The sequence below is a fragment of the Microcaecilia unicolor genome, chromosome 9 (genome assembly GCF_901765095.1).
Source record: "Microcaecilia unicolor chromosome 9, aMicUni1.1, whole genome shotgun sequence".
NCBI lineage: Eukaryota > Metazoa > Chordata > Amphibia > Gymnophiona > Siphonopidae > Microcaecilia > Microcaecilia unicolor.
Window position 1 is genome coordinate 120,280,673 of NC_044039.1, and position 19,368 is coordinate 120,300,040.

Below are 19,368 nucleotides of genomic sequence, written 5' to 3' on the forward strand. Positions count from 1 at the left end.
GTTTAGATGGTCATAGGTTGTTTTCACAGCTTTTGGCAGTGAGTTCCATAGTTGTGTGCTCATATAGGAGAAGCTGGATGTGTAGGTTGCTTTGTATTTGAGTCCTTTGCAGTTTGGGTAGTGGAGGTTTAGGTATGTTTGTGATGATCTGGTTGGGTTTCTGGTTGGTAGATCTATGAGGTCTGTCATGTAGCCTGGGACTTTGCCGTAGATAATTTTGTGGAAGAGGGTGCAGATTTTGAAGGTAATATGTTCTTTGATTGGGAGCCAATGCAGTTTTTCTTGGAGGAGTTTGGCACTTTCGAATCGTGTTTTACCAAATATCAGCCTGGCTGCCGTGTTTTGAGCGGTCTGGAGTTTCTTTGTGAGTTGTTCTTTACATCCCACATAGATTCCGTTGCAATAGTCTGCATGGCTTAGTACCATTGATTGTATTAGGTTACGGAATATTTCCCTTGGGAAGAAAGGTTTTACGTGTTTAAGTTTCCACATTATGTGGAACATTTTCTTTCTTGTGGAGTTCACTTGACTCTCAAGTGTAATGTTGCAGTCGATTGTAACACCGAGTATTTTCAGGCTATCTGAGATAGGGAGGGTGTGGTCTGGGGTGTTTATGGTTGTGGGTTTGTACATATTGTGTTGAGATGAGAGGATGAGGCAGTGTGTTTTGTCAGCGTTCAGTTTCAGCTAGAGGTGTACAAGTTTACCATGCTTTAATAACTAAGCATTACCTTTTATGATCCATTCAGAGTAGAATATATAGTAATGGCATGCAAACTGTCAGCTAAGTATCACATATCATGTAGCACTAACTGGCACTGTGCATTAAATATTGTTTTTAGAAGGCAGTACAAAGTACAGGTTGACATACCACCCGGAGTTAAAACTGGCATGGATGTGCAAGTCACAAGAGAAACTTTTCATGCTACGTTACATTTTCTTCCTTGCTTTTTGCTGTATTTTTCATGTTTTTTCTTTTGCTGTACATCTGGAAATGGTAGAGCCTTGATGTTCAGCAGTGCACTGGCTGACATTTGTTTATACCTTTAGGGGGTAATTTTATCACTATGGATTCCGATTATGTGTATTAACTGATAAAACAGCCCCAGTGCTGGAAAAATGTCACTTTGCTTAGTATTCTTTCACCTCTCCTCTTACCTACAGATATTCAAATTAGCTAAATAAAGAAAATGGCAACAGAAAATGACCATATTGGATAAACTGTATAGTCTTTATCTGTCATCATTTTCTATGTTTCTGATCATTTGTGCTGCTCCTTTTTTCAAATGTAAAACATACACATAATTCCAAATTCAATCCCAGTCTGACCACTAGGAAAACCTTCCCCATCAGTGAGTAAATGTATGTGCAAAATTCTATAAAGGAATGTCTGTATTTAGACACCTACCCCCTAATTCAGTAAAGGGTGCTTTAGATGCATGCTCAAATTTGGGTGCGCACCCAGATTGCATGTGCATTTTAACTGAATAATTAGCCAAGTAGCAACAATAATTGGCTTTTTAACAAGCTGTTTTGATGCTAATTGGAATCAATTAAGATGTACGTGCATAAATTTAAGTGTGTGATCCGTGCCTAAATTTTACGCACGTACCAAAAATGGGGGTGCAGAAATGGGAGGGTCATGGGTGTGGTTTTTCGTTACACATAAATTGTAGAATAATAGAATAAATTTAGGCATGGGTATTTGCACCACAGTTTCATTGGTGCAAATGGATGCACCTAAATTTCAGAGACTAAGCGCTTATAGAATTGCGCTTTGCATTTTTTTTCGGCACCATTTATAGAATCTAGCACTTGGGGGGTAATTTTCTACAGGTCATTGAAAGGTAGGTACTGGGATGATGTGAGCTAAGCGTGAATTACATATGTAATAGAATAGAGTATCAATTATAATGTTCTATTACGTATTGTGTTAACATTGTAAATAGTATACCATGCCATACTTTGTATTGTTTTTGAATATTTTTACTGCTGTAATTGTCTATTGCTCATGTTTGATCTATTCTTACTGTACACTGCCTTGAGTGAATTCCTTCAAAAAAGCAGTAAATAAATCCTAATAAATAAATAAATATAAGTCTGCAGTTAGGAACTTAACTTTAGGTGCAAATACCTAAGCTAGCTCAAAGGCTGGGGTAAATGCTGGCTCCTAACTGCTGTCAGTTAGGCATGTAACTGATAGTATTAGTGGAAGTGCTAAATATGCCCTTGACCCCCTTGTATTCACATGTAATGAATTTTGTGCACATATTTACAGAATCTCGACTAAGGGCCGGGGCGGACTGAGGGTGATCCGGGCCCCTCAACGCCATGCTGCCACCCCCTCCACACCACCACAGTTGCCGCCTCCTCCCACACACCACAGTCCCCTGAGCTTCAGTGGGCCCTTCCCAGTCCTACCTTAAAGGGCCCTGGTGGTTTAGTGGCTTCTTCAGGGTAGGAAAGAACCCCACTCTTTCCTGCCCACTACCACTATTCTGCCTGGCACCACTGTGTTTTCAAAATGGCGGCTGAGACTTCCTGCAGTCTCGCAGGTCTCGACAGTCTTGTGACACTGCCGCAGGGAGTTTTGCCAGCCATTTCTAAAACATGGCGGTGCTGGGCAGAATAGTGTCAGCGGACAGGAAAGAGTATTGTTCTTTCCTGCTCCCCCACCCCCTGCAGAGGCCACTAGGGCCCTTCAAGGTAGGACCGGGGGGGGGGGAGGTGCGGCAGTTGGGGGGCAGCTGGGTAGAGCCTCTGAGCCCCCTAGAGCCTCTGGGCCCTTAGGCACTGCCCGGTTGCCTAAATGGTAAGTCCGCCCCTAGTAAGGGCAGTTATGTGTGTTACTATTAGCTAATGCCAATTGGCACTAATTATATCCAATAACTGGTTGTTAATGCCAATTAGCAACTAATTATTATATAACTGACACTATTCTAGAACTTATGTGTGCAACTTTGTGTGCTAAGTATAAAACTGTGCATTCACGTTCATAAAATTAGGGGACTAACATCTAGTCTATAAAGGGAAGTAGGCACATATAACCGGGTATATATGTGGCTATGTGTTTAGGTGTGAGCATATATGCCAGCAATAGAATTAGTATAAATGTTCATGCCTAGATTTGGGAGGTACACATGTGTGTGCCCTGCCCAGACCCCACCCATGTGAATGCCCACCTGCAAAGTGCCCGCATTCTCCCCTGGAAGCACAAAGCTGGATCATTGTTATCTATGCATGATACACACATAAATGACCAGAATACTGGCATTTATGCACATACTTGTTGCCTAATTTTAGGCAACTCCTTGTAGAATGACTTCCTATGTGCGTATAGTTACATGCGTATAGGGCAGAAAATATTATGGAAGCCCATTTTCACACTATTTTAGCCATGGAAATGGCTATTAGAATTATTTTGTTAAAGTCTTCATGGTGCTTAACAGGATGAACTAATCCCATTCTTTATTTATGTTTTTCTATCTATCTTTGCTGCTCTGTCACAGAAGAAAATTTAAGTGAATAAGCTTGCAAAGTCTAATCACCACAAATGCTTTGAATTGTTCAATCAATTTAATTGTATTTCTTTGGACATTAGATTACATTTTCCTGCCTTTCCTGACAATTACAAAGAAACAAATTGTATGATGTCTCTACCTGTATCTCCTGTTTAGCTTTGTTTTCTTTTTAACAAGGTGACAGTAAAGAAGCATGACTGGAAGCAACAAGATTGATTCATCTTTGTGTGCTACTGTGGCACCTTGCTGCAATTTGCATTTCTTTGCTGCTGCGCCACAGTTGTAAACAAATGTCAACCATTCCCGTGTCTGGCAGATCCCCTTTAAATGCAGTGCTGGCATTCCAAAAGCCCTGGCAGTCTGAAGTGCTCCACAACTTTCTTTGGCAACCTATCTTCAACTCTGTTTATAGCCTGGTCCCCACAGTGGATTAATATGGCATTGTAATCTGTAAGCGCAAGTTCAGATGCAGTACTCAATACAAAATCATTCCGTAATTATAAAATAGAGAAGCTGCGGTCACAGTAGTTCAAGATACACATGAGGAGGGAGTGCCCCTTTCTAAATGTTGTGAGTGCTAATGCTGATTTGGTTCCCCTCCCCCAGTGTCAATATGATTTCCTTACCCTTTTCCCTGTTCAAAAGTAAGCAGGCAAACTATACTTATGCCTGCTGTTTTATCAGTACTGCAGATATGCTATTCTGTATTCATGCTGTAGTCACAATACAGATGAAGATCTCAGTAGGAGGCTGACATGTTGAATTGCAGAACAGATATTTGCTCCTTTTACGGCTCAGTGTGCTGACTCCAGTAGTTCAGGGCTATATCCAGTGCCAGGTAGACTTCTACAGTCTGTATCCTGAAAATGGGAAGGACAGATCAAGATCAAGAGTATATATGTTAAACTCATAGCATATGATGAAAAATAACATTGGGCAGACTGAATGGATCATGCAGGTCTTTGTCTGCTGTCATCTACTATGTTACTATGCTATTTGCTGTAGCTTATTCTGCACTGTGTGTCACTATGTTCAGATTTTCACTACCCACCCTTCATTGTTCTTTGTGACCTTAAATTGCAGTTTGCTTTGTGTGAGACTTCCTTTTCATGAACAAATTGGTTCCAAGGACAGCATAGGAGTTTTCAGTGGATGCCTGTAGGTAATAGGGGAATACATGCAAAAAGGCACCAACACAGTTCATTCTCTCTTTTTAGGATGAGTTATAATACCCCTCCCCCAATAGGGGAATACATGCAAAAAGGCACCAACACAGTTCATTCTCTCTTTTTAGGATGAGTTATAATACCCCTCCCCCAAAGTGAAACTAAACAAGAGAGAGGAAAACCAACAGGAGTAGTAGCATCAACACCCAAAGTGGAACTAAGCAAGGAGCAGGCAGGATAGCAGGAGCAGTGGCATCCACATACAAGGACCCAAAGGAGGGTAAGCAGTAGAGGAAGCTTACATACCCCATTGGATGAATGACAGGTAATCCAGCAAGATCTGGCATTTTAACATCCTAAGGTAGAGCACAAAAAGTGTAGGCATGGGTTCAGTGGTGTGAATTTCCAGAGATTTGGCCATTGTGGTCAGTGGACAGGAAAACCTTTGGCTGCTCATGGGGGAATTTATGAAATTTGATGGAGGGTTATCTTAATGAGCACCAATAGATCCTGTTCCTTGGGTGAGCTCTGAGAAGCGAATCTTTGGGGATTCCTGGAGCATAATTTTTGCTTGGTTCCTTACCTTGAGTTGCCTCTTTGATTTGTTTTCAGCTATGGAACCTTTAGGAACCATTCCTACTAAAATAGGACATTGTCCAGGCTTGGTGATCTGGCACTTTTTGTGTCAGAATGGTGAGTAATCGTATTAATCACTCTGAGGTCTGTCAACCAATTTTTCGGCTCCCACTGAGACCTCAATGCATATACCACATATTTCCTATAACTTGTAATGTGGCTTACTAAATTGTAGTTCTATTTGTAATAAATCATCCCTGGGTTATGATTTCCTTGAGCAGTTTCATTTTGATATGTTGTTCATGACTAAAATCTGGGTTAAACCTGGGGAGGAATCTCTTTTATTTCAAGGTCTTCCTCCAAACTATTCAATATTTTTTCTACCTGCCTCACAAAAAAGGAGCAGTGGTTTGGCAGTTTTATACCCTTGCACAAAGGAATTATCAATTTTTCCCTGTCCTACCCTGAAGCCCTCTTTACCAATACTCTGTTATTTTAAGGGAAAAGGGAATGAGACTTGATATACTGCCTTTCAGTGATTACAATCAAAGTGGTTTTCATATTATACTAGCCGTTGAGCCCGTGTAAGCGGGCTAGTTTTGGAATGGGGGGGGGGGGGTTCTGAGGCCCCCCCGAGGTCTCCGCCCTCCCCCATGGCCCGAGCACTGTCTGTTATTGAAGTTACATCGCACCACGCTGACGCAGCAGGCACATCAGCAAAGCTGCCGTCGGGACAGGCTTCCTTCTCTGCCTGTGTCCCTCCCTCTTGTGACGTAATGCGGCGAGGGCGGGACACAGGCAGAGAAGGAAGCCTGTCCCGACGGCAGCTTTGCTGATGTGCCTGCTGCGTCTGCGTGGTGCGATGTAAGTTCAATAAGAAAGACAGTGCTCGGGCCGGGTGGAGGGGCGGTGGTGGCGGCGACTCCGGGTGGGGGGAGCGGTAGCAGTGACCTCGGGGGGGAGGGGGAGGGCAGAGCGGTTGCGAGTACATCTGCGGCATGTGCAGTAGAGACTTCCCGCTCTGTCCCGCCCCCTCATCACGTATTGATACAGGGGCGGGGCAGAGAGGGAAGTTTCTACTGCACATTTGTGAGTGAGTATGACACTCGCCTTTTATATGTTTGATACAGATACTTATTTTGTACCTGTGGCAATGGAGGGTTAAGTGACTTGCCCAGAGACACAAGGAGCTGCAGTAGGAATCAAATGCAGTTCCCCAGGATCAAAGTCCACTGCCCTAACCACTAGGCTACTTCTCCACTCCACTTCACACACTATTCTATTGTCCTCTTTCACTATCAGCGGCAGAATGGAATCCATTGCTGATGTCAATACCAAATTTCCTTCTCTGCTTATACTGGGTGATTTTAATGTTCACGTGGATATCAGCTCCAATTCCAAAGCAAATCAATTTCTAATGTTTCGGTCTGAGCGTAAACTTTGTCAGTTAGTTTCCTCCCCGACTCATTCTGCAGGACATATTTTGACTTGGTTATTTGCTGTCAGATGTCTTCTGACCTTTTCTTGAAAATGTATTATCATTCTGTGCCATGATCATGTCCTATTTTTTTTCTTCTACAAATAAAGGGTCAAGGTATAATGTCATCTCAGCAGAAGTACTGGACCAAGAGGTCTGCATCAGGTTGATCCTTCTTCTTTCTCCTCTTCTTTTCCAATAAATTTTAATGACCTTACTTTAGATGAACAGGCTGACACCTAGTTTAACATATTGTCTTATTTTCTGGATCAGGTTGGTCCCTTATATCCCAGTCATTCTTCTCAATGGAGTAATTAACCTTGATATCAACAGGAGGTCTGCTTGAAACAGCAAGTCTGCAGGGCTGAATGATGTTGGTGTTGCTCTAGGACTTCAGCTGATTTAGAGACTTTTAAAACCAAGCAAAAAAGTTTTCTTGCTCTGCTGTATAAAATTATAAGGAGTATGTCTCCAAATTAATTTGGTCCTCTACGAACCTCTCTAAACAGCCTTTTCAATTTTTTTCAATGTTAATGCAGCCTCCTGGCTCTACAATTGCTAATTTAGATGTTAGTCTCTCTGTAGATGCTCTGTGTCAATGTTTTTGTCTAAGGTAGTGATGCTGGAATCTTCCTTCCGTCCTTTATTGCCATCAGCACTTTTTGCATCTCCACCAGACCCAGCTATGGGGATTGCAATATGGCAGGAATTTAATATCTCCTCATTTCAATATTTTCAAAACGTATCTTCTTTGAACATGACTACATCTAAGTTGGACCCGCTCCCATTTTCATGGATAAAATACTCTAAACTTGAGTTATTCCCTGCCTCCTTCCCCTCCTGCGTGAGTCTTGTACCTCCCTCCCCTCCCCCGCTCTCACCCATCCGCATAGTGTCACTCCGGCCTGAGGCGTTCTCCCTCTGACGCTGCTAGCGATTCACATAGCCAGCCTTAATCTGCTTGCGTCGGAGCCTCTCCCTCAGACGCGTCCCGCCTCCTGTAATACAACTTCCTGTCTTACGCAGAGGTGGGATGCGTCTGAGGGAGAGGCTCCAATGCAAGCAGATTAAGGCTGGCTATGTGAATCGCTAGCAGCGTCGGAGGGAGAATGCCTCAGGCCGGGGTGACCATGCGGATGGGTGAGAGCAGCGGCGGCGGGCGGGCGGTGGGGGTGTATGCCTGTTATACACAAAATCTGGAAACTATAATACTTTGCATACTTGGTTATCCTGAAAGCCAGCTCTATTGCCCTCAAAAACTTGAGTTCCCTGTCTCGGGAGTTGAAATACATCCGTCTTTTTAATCATAGCAATGGATTTGAAAGCTGCTAGTGCATACTTTGAATTTATGAGGGCCTTTTGTAAGACGTTTTTTTTGTTATACATAAAATCTGGAAACTATAATACTTTGCATACTTTATTTTTTCTGTGTGTTATCAGACAATTATGGATTTAAGCTCCACCCCTGGCCCCACCCCGAACCCCGCCCCCTTTAGCCTCCCCAAACAGTTGGGCCACCGACTGCCTATGGCCCTAAGTGCATTCTGTAACGTGGTGCGTCTAAATTCTAAGTCACATAGTTGAAAAGGGGGCATGGCCATGGGCGGGGCATAAGCATTTATAAAATCTATGTGCATGATTATAGAATAAACCTGATCTGCACCTAATTTAGGTGTCGAGATTTACACCAAGTAAAATGTGACCTAAATGGACATGATCAAATTTAGTCCATGGTGAACAGCTTGGCATATTCTATATACCGTGTGGAAATTAAGTCTATTCTATAAAATTTAGGCATACTTTAGAGAATACGCCTAGGTGTAATTTTTTTCCATGCAGATTTTCAGGTGCAATATATAGAATCTAGCCCTTTATGCATAGGTGGGTGTGTATTAAGGGGTATGTGTAGAAGTGTTTGTGTTTGGAAGTATGCAGAAGGTGGCTTTGGTGGTGTCATTTGGTGTTATTCTTCATAAGTTACTTCAGCTATTTTTCTCTTTCTCTATGAGGGGATTTGGGGGGGGGGGGGTGTGTGTGTATATATCTGCCTGCCTGCATTGCTCTCTGGTGAAGTTCTGGAAGGGTGAGGGGGCATTTGTAAAGGAGCACTGGTCAGCAGTCTAACAGATTCCGTTTGCCCAAAGAAAGCAGTGGAGATGTTTGGAGTCTCTTTCTTCGAAAATACTGAACTAATGTTTTTTTGTTTTCAAGCTTGTCCAATATGTTCACATGTTCTTCCTGCATGACAAATTTAGCAAATTTCTGTACCTTTTTTTTTGATAAGTCTCCTTACAGACAGATATTGATCATTTCCCATAATTATTTCCAACATTCCACATGTTGGGAAGCATAAAAAGAATAGCAGAAAGAAGAAAAAGGATAGAGAATATGAACCACAAGCTCCAAGCTGAAAGTAGATTTAGTTAAAATATGTATTCTCATTGCATAGCACAATTTAATTATTGAAGTATACAGAATTCTACAGTTGCAAATGAGATAACAGGGATGTACAGTGTTTAAGCTCCTGTAATATTAAGTGCACACTGTAAATAAAGTTATAAATATGCCAGCCTTTTTGTGAAAAAAATAGTAAGATTTATATTTTAGTGCAAAGGGAGAGTCAGGCATTTACAAAACAAGCACACAGAAGATTAAGAGAGAGTAAACAGAAAAAAAGAATAATATCTCCTGGCAGTCTGCTAATATTTACTGTGAACTTTATGGTAATAATTTTATTATAGGTTGCTTATGATGAGAGGGCAAGACGACATCTATTTCTAGAATATTTTACAAAGAATCATGGGCAACTCTGTGTCTTAATAAAATATTAGCAGTGGACATATAAAACAGGTGTAAGTATTTGTGCTTAAAGTACATGCAACAGTCTGCCTTGCAAAAAACAGTTTAGAGACTTTCAGGAACCTGTAAAAGCATTTTTTAAACCCCCTACCGTAATTGCTTTCTCTACATCCTTCACATTGAACACCAGAGTTTAATTGTGGCGAGAGGAAAAAAATATTTCCTACAATTTGCTTTAAATATGCCACATCAATTTCATCAAAGCAAAAAAAGCACACAAAGGCATTCAAGACTGGGACAATAAAAGAAATTTATTCGGAATATGACCCGACACGGGCCGTGTTACGGCATGAATACGCCTGCGTCAGGGATCAGAAACGTCCCAAGTTTTCTTGCTTCTTTCAGAGTAATTGGAAAAAACAAACAATATAACTGGTCTTTCTATAATTGCAGAGTGTATCGATGCAATCTTGATACTTGGTAAATACGAAAGAATGCTGTCGGTAAAAGGTTGCACTTTACAGATAAGTCCTCTTTTGCTCATAAGACTGGACATTAAACATATAAATGTTCTTCTTCTATAATAATTGTATTCTGCATGGTTTGGAAAATTGCTGAACAAATGATAATGGTAGGTTTTCACTATTGGACTCATTTTCGAAAGAGAAGGATGCCCATCTTTCGACTTAAATCGGAAGATGGACGTCCTTCTCACAGGGTCGTCCAAATCGGTATAATTGAAAGACGATTTTGGATGTCCCCAACTGCTTTCCATCGCAGGGGACGGCCAAAGTTCAAGAGGGCGTATTGACCGCATAGCGAAGACGGGACATGGGCTTGCCTAACACTTGGACGTCCTTGGCCCATAATCAAAAGAAACAAGGATGTCCCTGATGAACATTTGGACATTTTCACCCGGACGTGTTTTTATTACGAATAAGCCACAAAAAGGTGCCCGAAATGACCAGATGACCAACGGAGAGAATCGGGGATGACCTCCCCTTACTCCCCCAGTGGTCACTAACCCCCTCCCACCCTCAAAAAACATGATTAAAAATATGTCGTGCCAGCTTCAGATGTCATACTCAGGTCCATGACAGCAGTATGCAGGTCTCTAGAGCAGTTTTAGTGGGTACTGCAGTGCACTTCAGACAGGCGGACCCAGGCCCACCCCCCTACCTGTTACGTTTGTGGAGGAAACAGCGAGCCCTCCAAAACCCACCAGAAACCCACTGTACCCACAAGGGCTATGGTAGTGGGTTTTGGGGGGTTTTTTTGGGGGGGGGGGGGCTCAGCACACAAGGTAATGGAGCTATGTACCTGGGAGCAATTTATGAAGTCCACTGTAGTGCCCCCTAGGGTGCCCGGTTGGTGTCCTGGCATGTCAGGGGGACCAGTGCACTAGAAATGCTAGCTCCTCCCACGACCAAATGGCTTGCATTTGGCCATTTCTGAGATTGATGTCCTTGGTTTCCATTATCGCCGAAAATCAGAAATTACCAAGTCTAGGGACGACCATCTCTAAGGACGACCAAATTTCAGGATTTGGGCGTCCTGACCGTATTATCAAAACGAAAGATGGATGTCCATCTTGTTTCAAAAATACGGGTTTCCCGCCCCTGGAGGGGGACGTTTGCGAGGATGTCCAATCGAAACAAGGACGTCCCTTTCGATTATGCCCCTCTTTATGAAATACATGTGGAGTTTTTTTTTATGGCCGATGATTAATGTGAGCCACATTAATCATCATATTGAAGGCTTTTCCTTACAGATTAGGTGTGTTTCCTTTTTCCTACTGAGATCTTTTTTCTCCACAATTTTATTTTATTTTGTTTAATTTTATTTTATTAATTTACTATATTTATAATCAAGTACAACCTCTTGAAATGAAAGTGGTAAATTAAGAAAATTCTTTACATAGTTCTTAAGGTATAATCAACATTACCAATTTTATCACTCAAGTCCACATATAGGATTCCAAGATAAAAAAAAAAAGAGATTAATCAAAGAAACAAATTAAAATAGAAGAAAATAGCTTTCACGAAGGGATTGGTGATTCAATATTTATGATACTCCAGTTGTCATCTTGGAAACGATAAGTTTTGAAAGCTGAGGCGGATCTGTAAACACATATTTGACATTATCAAACCTAATTATACACTTGCAGGGGTATCTAAAAAAAAAAAAAAGGTACCTCCTGCTTGAATAACTGCAGCTTTCATTGTGAGAAATTGTTTCCTTTTCTTTTGAGTCTCTCTTGAGAAATCCAGGAATAAGGAAATTCGGAGACCAAGAAATGGTTTCTCCCTATGCTTAAAAGACATCTGGAACAACCATATCCTGTCAGGAACTAAGGCCACGGTTGCAACCAAAGTTGCCACATGGCCTGTTGAGTATCCGATGTCTCAAGAAGAGCTGTTACATTCAAACTCTGTTGTGAAGGCAATTTTTGAGGAAGATAGAAAACCTTTGAAAACGGTGGTAAATTAATTTCTGGTATACAAAGATTTTCAAGCAAATATCTTCTTAGCATGTCCCCAGGCTTTTTCACCACAATTTAGTGGTTTCAGCAAGTCCTATGATACAGATAATTAGGTAATATAAATCACCCATTATTATACTATTGCCGAATTTACTAGTTTTTCTAATTTCTGTTAACATATCTGTCTGATTGTTCTGGCCAGGTGGATGGTAATATAGCCCCACTCATATATTCTTTCCCTTCACACATGGAATTTCTATCCATAAGGATTCTATGTTGCTGTCTGTTTCATGCATTTTTATTTTATTATTTCATGTTTTCATTTTTATTTTGTTTGACTTTATTCCCTCTATAACATACAATGCAATCCTCCCCCCTTAAATTTGATCCAACCTATCATTGCGATATAATTTATACTCTGGTAACACAGTTGTCCCATTGATTGTGCTCCTTCCACAAGGTCTCTGAGATATCTATGATATCTACCTTTTTATTTAGTGCTATATACTCTTAACTCTCCAATCTTATTTTTTAGGCTTCTAGCATTTGTATACAGACACTTCAAAGTGTGTTTTTTTCCTTTCATCTACAAGCTGCTTAGAAGTTGACAGGGATAATTTGCAACCTTGCTCTGTTCTACCCTTAAACACTCCTGGCTTTCTTTCACCTTTATTGAAACCTCTCTATTGGGATTCCCTAAGGGCCCCTTTTACCAAGCTGTGGCAAAAGGGGGCTGGCACTGGTTCGGCACGTGTTTTACATGTGTACCAAGTCCCCCTTTTACTGCAGCTGGTAAAAGAGAAGTACATAAGTACATAAGCATCGCCATGCAGGGACAGAGCAAGGCTCCATCGAGCCCAGCACCCTGTCACCGACAGTGGCCAAAAGAACAAGCAATTTGTCCTGCCCATCCTAGAAATACTGTTTTATTCTCTCGTCCATTCAATAACATTCTATGGCTTTTTCCTCCAGGTACCCGTCCAACCCTTTTTTGAAGTCCGCTAAGTTAACTGCCTTAACCACCTTTACGGCAGCGAATTCCAGAGTTTAACTACGCGTTGAGTGAAGAAATATTTCCTGCGATTCGTTTTAAATTTATCATACTGCAGCTTCATTGCATGCCCCCTTGTCCTAGTATTTTTGGAAAGCGTAAACAGATGCTCCACATCGACCTGTTCCATTCCACTCATCTTATAATCCTCTATCATATCTCCCTTCAGCAGCCTTTTCTCCAAGCTGAAGAGCCCCAGCCTCTTCAGCCTATCCTGATAGGGAAGTTATCCCATCCCCTGTATCACTTTGTCGCCCTTCTCTGCACCTTTTCCAATTCCACTATGTGTTTTTTGAGGTGCGGCAACCAGAATTGAACACAATACTCGAGGTGCAGTCGCACCATGGATATCCTTATTTTTGTTTTCAATCCCTTTCCTAATGATACCCAACATTCTATTTGTTTTCTTAGCTGCAGCAGCACATTGAGCAGAAGTTTTCAACGTATCATCAACGATGACACCTAGATCCCTTTCTCGGTCCGTGACTCCCAACGCCGAACCTTGCATGACGTAGTTATAGTTTGGGTTCCTTTTTCCCACATGCATCACTTTGCACTTGTTCACATTAAACGTCATCTGCCATTTAGATGCCCAGTCTCCCAGTCTCGTAAGGTCCTCTTGTAGTTTTTCACAATCTTCCCGCGATATGACTACTTTGAATAACTTTGTGTCATCGGCAAATTTGATTACCTCACTAGTTACCCCCATCTCTAGGTCATTTATGAATATATTAAAAAGCAGAGGTCCCAGCACTGATCCCTGAGGGACCCCCGATAACTACCCTTCTCCATTGCGAATATTGACCTTTTAATCCTACTCTTTGTTTCTTATCTTTCAACCAGTTTTTAATCCACAGTAAGACACTACCTCCCATCCCATGTCCCTCTAATTTCCTCTGTAGTCTTTCATGAGGGACCTTATCAAACCTTATCAATCACCTTCTGAAAATCACCCAGGAATGCGAAAAAATCATCCCGCACATTCCTTAATCTTCACTTCCCCAACTGTAAAGGTCTAAAATATAAACTAACGCATGCGTCAACCTATTCCTACCTGAGCACACAATTCTGGAATGCGCTGCCGCGCAACTTAAAAACAATCTATGAATTAACCAACTTCCGCAAACTACTGAAGACCCATCTCTTCAATAAGGCATACCACAAAGATCAACAAATATGAACTCCTATACATATATCCAGAATTGCCTTATATTTGCTCGTCAAACTTCTATCATGTTTTATCGTTATCATGTTACCCAAGATCCTTCTGTTATATTAAATGTACATCTTCTTATATATTTCCACTTTCATGATGTATTGTAAGCCACATTGAGCCTGCAAAGAGGTGGGAAAATGTGGGATACAAATGCAATAAATAAATAAATAAATAAAAAATAGATACACAATATCAACTGGCTCACCTTTGTCCACATGTTTGTTTACCCCTTCAAAGAAATGCAGCAGATTGGTGAGGCAAGACTTCCCTTCACTAAATCCATGTTGACTTGGTCCCATTAGTCCATGCTTTTGAATGTGCTCTGTAATTTTGTTCTTGATAATAGTCTCTACCATTTTGCCCAGCACCAACGTCAGACTCACCGGTCTATAATTTCCCGGGTCTCCTCTGGAACCTTTTTTAAATATCGGCGTTACATTGGCCACCCTCCAATCTTCTGGTACCACGCTCGATTTTAAGGATAAATTACAAATCACTAACAGTAGCTCTGCCAGCTCATTTTTTAGTTCTATCAGTACTCTAGGGTGAATACCATCCGGTTCAGGAGATTTGGTACTCTTCAGTTTGCAGAACTGCTCCATTACGTCTTTCAGATTTACAGATATTTCAATAAGTTTTTCTGACTCTTCAGTTTCGAATACCCTGTCCGGCACTGGTATCCCAACCAAATCTTCCTCGGTGAAGACTGAAGCAAAGAACTCATTTAGTTTTTCTGCTATTTCTTTGTGTTCCTTGATCGCATTCTTACAGGAAATGGCCGGGTGGCAAGTACAGCACTTGACACATGGCCATTTCGGGGGGGGGGGGGGGGGGGAAGCCCTTACCGCCACCTCAAGTAAGGACTTCTGTGTTAACCCGGTGGTAACCGGGCAGTGTGCGGCACTGCCTGATTACCGCTGGGTACACTCCAGTGCTATAAAAATTAATTAATTTTGCAGCGCCGGAAATGACAGAGCGCTAGGGATGGGAAGTACCACCAGGCTGCTGCGGTAGCCCAGCAGTATTTCCGGTATAGTGAGCTTAGTAAAAGGAACCCTTAATGTCCTGTTATAATAGTATCCTTCAGGGATACCTCACTCCGAACCATGTGCTCCTCAGAAGCACAACTAGCTCACCTTTGTTCACATGTTTATTAACCCTTTCAAAAACATTTAGATTAAAAACAAGACTTTCCTCTGCTAAATTAACATGAATTATCATGAATTATCTGTGACAAATTAAACCGTCTTCATTTATATGTTCAGTAGTGCTGTTTTTCAGAACAGCCACTGCCATTTTGCCTGGCACTAAAGTCAGGGCCCCACTATTCTACAGTTTTCAGGATCTCCCTGAATCCCACCTTTTATTTTAAATGGTGGTATTAGAGATTGGATTAACCCACTACTAGTAAGGAGGATTTATTGCCTCTTTACAGTTACAAAATAGGGAGTTGGGAGAGACTGCCCCAAAGCATGTTTTATCTGTACAACTGTTTATACTATTAACCCTCCTTTGAGCTCTGATTACCTCAGCGCCTTTGCAATGATCAAAACTGAATATTGCTTTCCAAAAGACAACAATGCTAAGGCCTTAAGCAAAGGGCCTGCTTCTGATTGTATAAATGCTAGTTGAGACACCTTACAAATTCCCTTTCACACTCTGTGTTTTTTTAATCACTATTCCATGACTCATGCTACCATATCAACAAAATACTTACCCTGGCTCTAATTACATGGTTTATTAATTCCTTCCATAGGTGAAAATCTTTCAAATGCTTCAGCAAAGTGAAGTAAAATACACCACTCTTTCATTCATTAATCATTTGCAGGCTATTTCATATAAAGCACTCATGAATTTAACCTGACCTAAAGCATTAGCTTGTAAGAACATAACAAACATGTTGAGTGAGATCAATCAAACCAGGCATCCTTTCTCTGATCGTGGCAAATCCATATCACAGTTTTTTTGTTTAAAAAAAGTAGGCAAAATTTCTCATAGCTCATTTCAAGGGATGGATTTCCCAAATCTACCTGGCTAATAATTATTAGGGATTTTTCTCTCCAGGAACTTGTCAAGTCCTCTTTTAAATCTTATTTAAAGTGTCTGGAGTTATGGGCAACATCTTTTAAACAACAGTTGAATACGGAAAAGACACCCCCCCCCCCCCACCTCTTACAAAGCCAGACTAGCAGCTGCTGTGTGGTAATGCCAACACAGTGTTGGCATAACCATGCAGCAACCGCTAGTGCAGTTTTGTAAAAGGGGGGTAAGTTTTTAATTTTTAGTCACCGTGGAGGGGAATAATCGAACGGCGCCGGTGAAATACATGGCCGGCGATGTATTTTGGCGGCACCGCAAACAGCTGGCCAGACCCATATTTTCGAAAAAGATGGCCGGCCATCTTTTGTTTCGATAATACGATTCCGGCCAGCCAAATGCATTGGATTTGGCCGGGGTTTGAGATGGCCGGCTTCGTTTTTTAGCGATAATGGAAAGTTATGTCGGCCATCTTAAAGCCGGCCAAATTCAAGGCATTTGGCTGTGGGAGGAGCTAGTATTTTCAGTGCAATGGCCCCCCTGACATGCCAGGACAGCAACCGGCCACCCTAGGGGTCACTGCAGTGGCCTTCAGAAAGCTCCTACATGCATAGCTCCTTACTTTGGGAGCTGACCCCCCCTCCCCAAACCCCCACCAAAAGCCCATACAACACATTCTGCTCTCATGGAGGTGGGTATGACATTTGAGGCTGGCATACAGGCTGGCAAAAAAGGTTTATGTTTTTATATTTTTAGTATGGGAGGGGATTGGTGACCACAGGGGGAGTATGGGCAGGTGCTCCCCGATTCCCTCCGGTGGTCATCTGGTCATTTGGGCACTTTTTTGGGACTTGGTCGTGAAAAAAAAAGGTCCAAAGAAAGTGACCTAAATGTTCGCTAAACACGGCTAATTTTTTTTGATTATCGACGAAAGCCGGCCATTTCTGTCCAGCCCATAACCACGCCCCAGTCCTGCCTTCACCACGCCTCCGACATGGCCTCATCAATTTTGGCCGGCTCTGCGACGGAGTTCAGTTAAATGCAGCCAAAAATTGGCTTTCGATTATACCAATTTGGCTGCTTTTAGAAGATGGCCGGCCATCTCCCGATTTGTGTCGGAAGATGGCCGGCTATCACTTTCGAAAATAAGCTGGATAATAACTCAAATTATGAGGATAGTTTTGAGCTTGGAATTCCATCTGAAGATTCTGGGAGTGACATTGGACAAGCACTTAACTTTTGAACCTCATATTCAATTAATTACATCAAGGTTATTCAAACTATTATTGGAAATTGACACTCATCCAGGCTTGCTTCAAAGCAGGCACTTTTTGATTATACTTCAAATATTGTTAATGTTACATTTGAAACTATTGCAATATCATTTATATGGGCTGCCATAGCGTCATTTGTTGCCGTCTTCAAATACTGCAAATACAGCTGCCCAGCTGATATGTAGAACCTCTAAATATGAGAGTGCCAGACCATTGCTTTGTAAGCTACTCTGCTAATGGAGGCCGGGTCATATTTAAATTGTGTTGTTTTATTTTTTTTTAATTTTACATGGTTGTGCCCCTCCATATATGTTACCTCTGATTAAGGGGGTCTTTTACTAAAGATTAGCTCGAGTTATCTGCAGCAGGGCCCATTTTATTCCTTGGGCCCTGCTGCAGGTAACTTGAGCTAACCTTTAATAAAAGACCCCCTAAGTTATTAGAGAAGAACTACTTACACTTCAAGACATTTCCTGTCGCTACAAGACTACATTTCGTTAGGATTATATACCAGGCTGCAAAATGGTGGAACTACTCCCAGCTTTTATTCGTTGTGAATGTAATTATAAGACTTTTTGTAATTGTTAAAAAATTTGGTTGTTTTTAAGATTTGAAAAATGTTGAGTGTGTAAGTCCAGTCTTCTTATATTTTATGTACGTTCAGGAGTTTGTCCTCTCATATATTCTTTTGTTAGCTGCGCTGGAAAGTTTTATGGTATGCGTGGCCTATAAGCCTCAATTGTAATGTAATGCAATTCTACATGTGTGAGTGCTGATGATCTTGGAACATATATGCATGTATTTGCTGGCACTTATACAAATAAGTGCTGGATATCACAAAGCTACATGTACAAGAGAAGCTATTTAGGGAGCCCAAGTGAAATCATCGTTTTTAAAAACATTTTTGAAGTAGCTTTAGACACCATAGAGTTAAGTACAATTGCCTCCTAAATCATTGGCGGAAACTCCGTGTTGAAATGAACAGGAAGCAGACATATTCGCCTGCCTCAGGGCTGGTGTAAATGCTGATGGAGATATCTTAAAATAAATGAACATTTCTTATTGTAAGATGAGAAATACATGTATAAATTTTGGATCACAGAAACTACACTCAGAGCACACCCCTTCAAATCTGTGTGTCCCATGGCTTGTACATGTGTAAATAGCTAGTAGTATTGCAAGATTGGCATTTACACTTGTAGCTCATTTACACAAACACTGATCTTTACATGTAAAAGATGTGCAAGCCTTATAAAATAGCCTTCTGTATCAACTTGATCACATGTTTATTCATTCCTTTAAAGGGATCGAGCAGATTGGTGACACAAGACTTCTCTTGGTTAAATTCATGTTGGCTTTCCCCAGTTAACTATGAATTATTTATAAGTTCAATAATTTTTGTAGGATAGTTTCTACCATTTTGCCTTACATCGACAACAGGCTCATCTGTCTAAGTTTCTGGATCTTCCCTGGAACCCTTTTTAAAATTGGCATTACATTATACAACCTTCTAATCAACCTAACAGCCAGGGCTGTAGCAAGCTATAATTACGCACCGTGTGACTCGCTCATCATGGCACCCCCAACCCACCCAGAGGGAAGTGGAGGGTGTTTGGGAGGGAGCTGGATGCTCCACAGGGTGGATGGGTTCATCTAGAGGAGGGGCTTTCAGGAGGGGTATGAAGGGCAGTCCTCTACAAATTTTCATTAACTCTAGGAGCCAGAAGCTGAGACCTCTTTCTTCTCCTTCCCCACCCCTCCAACATTGT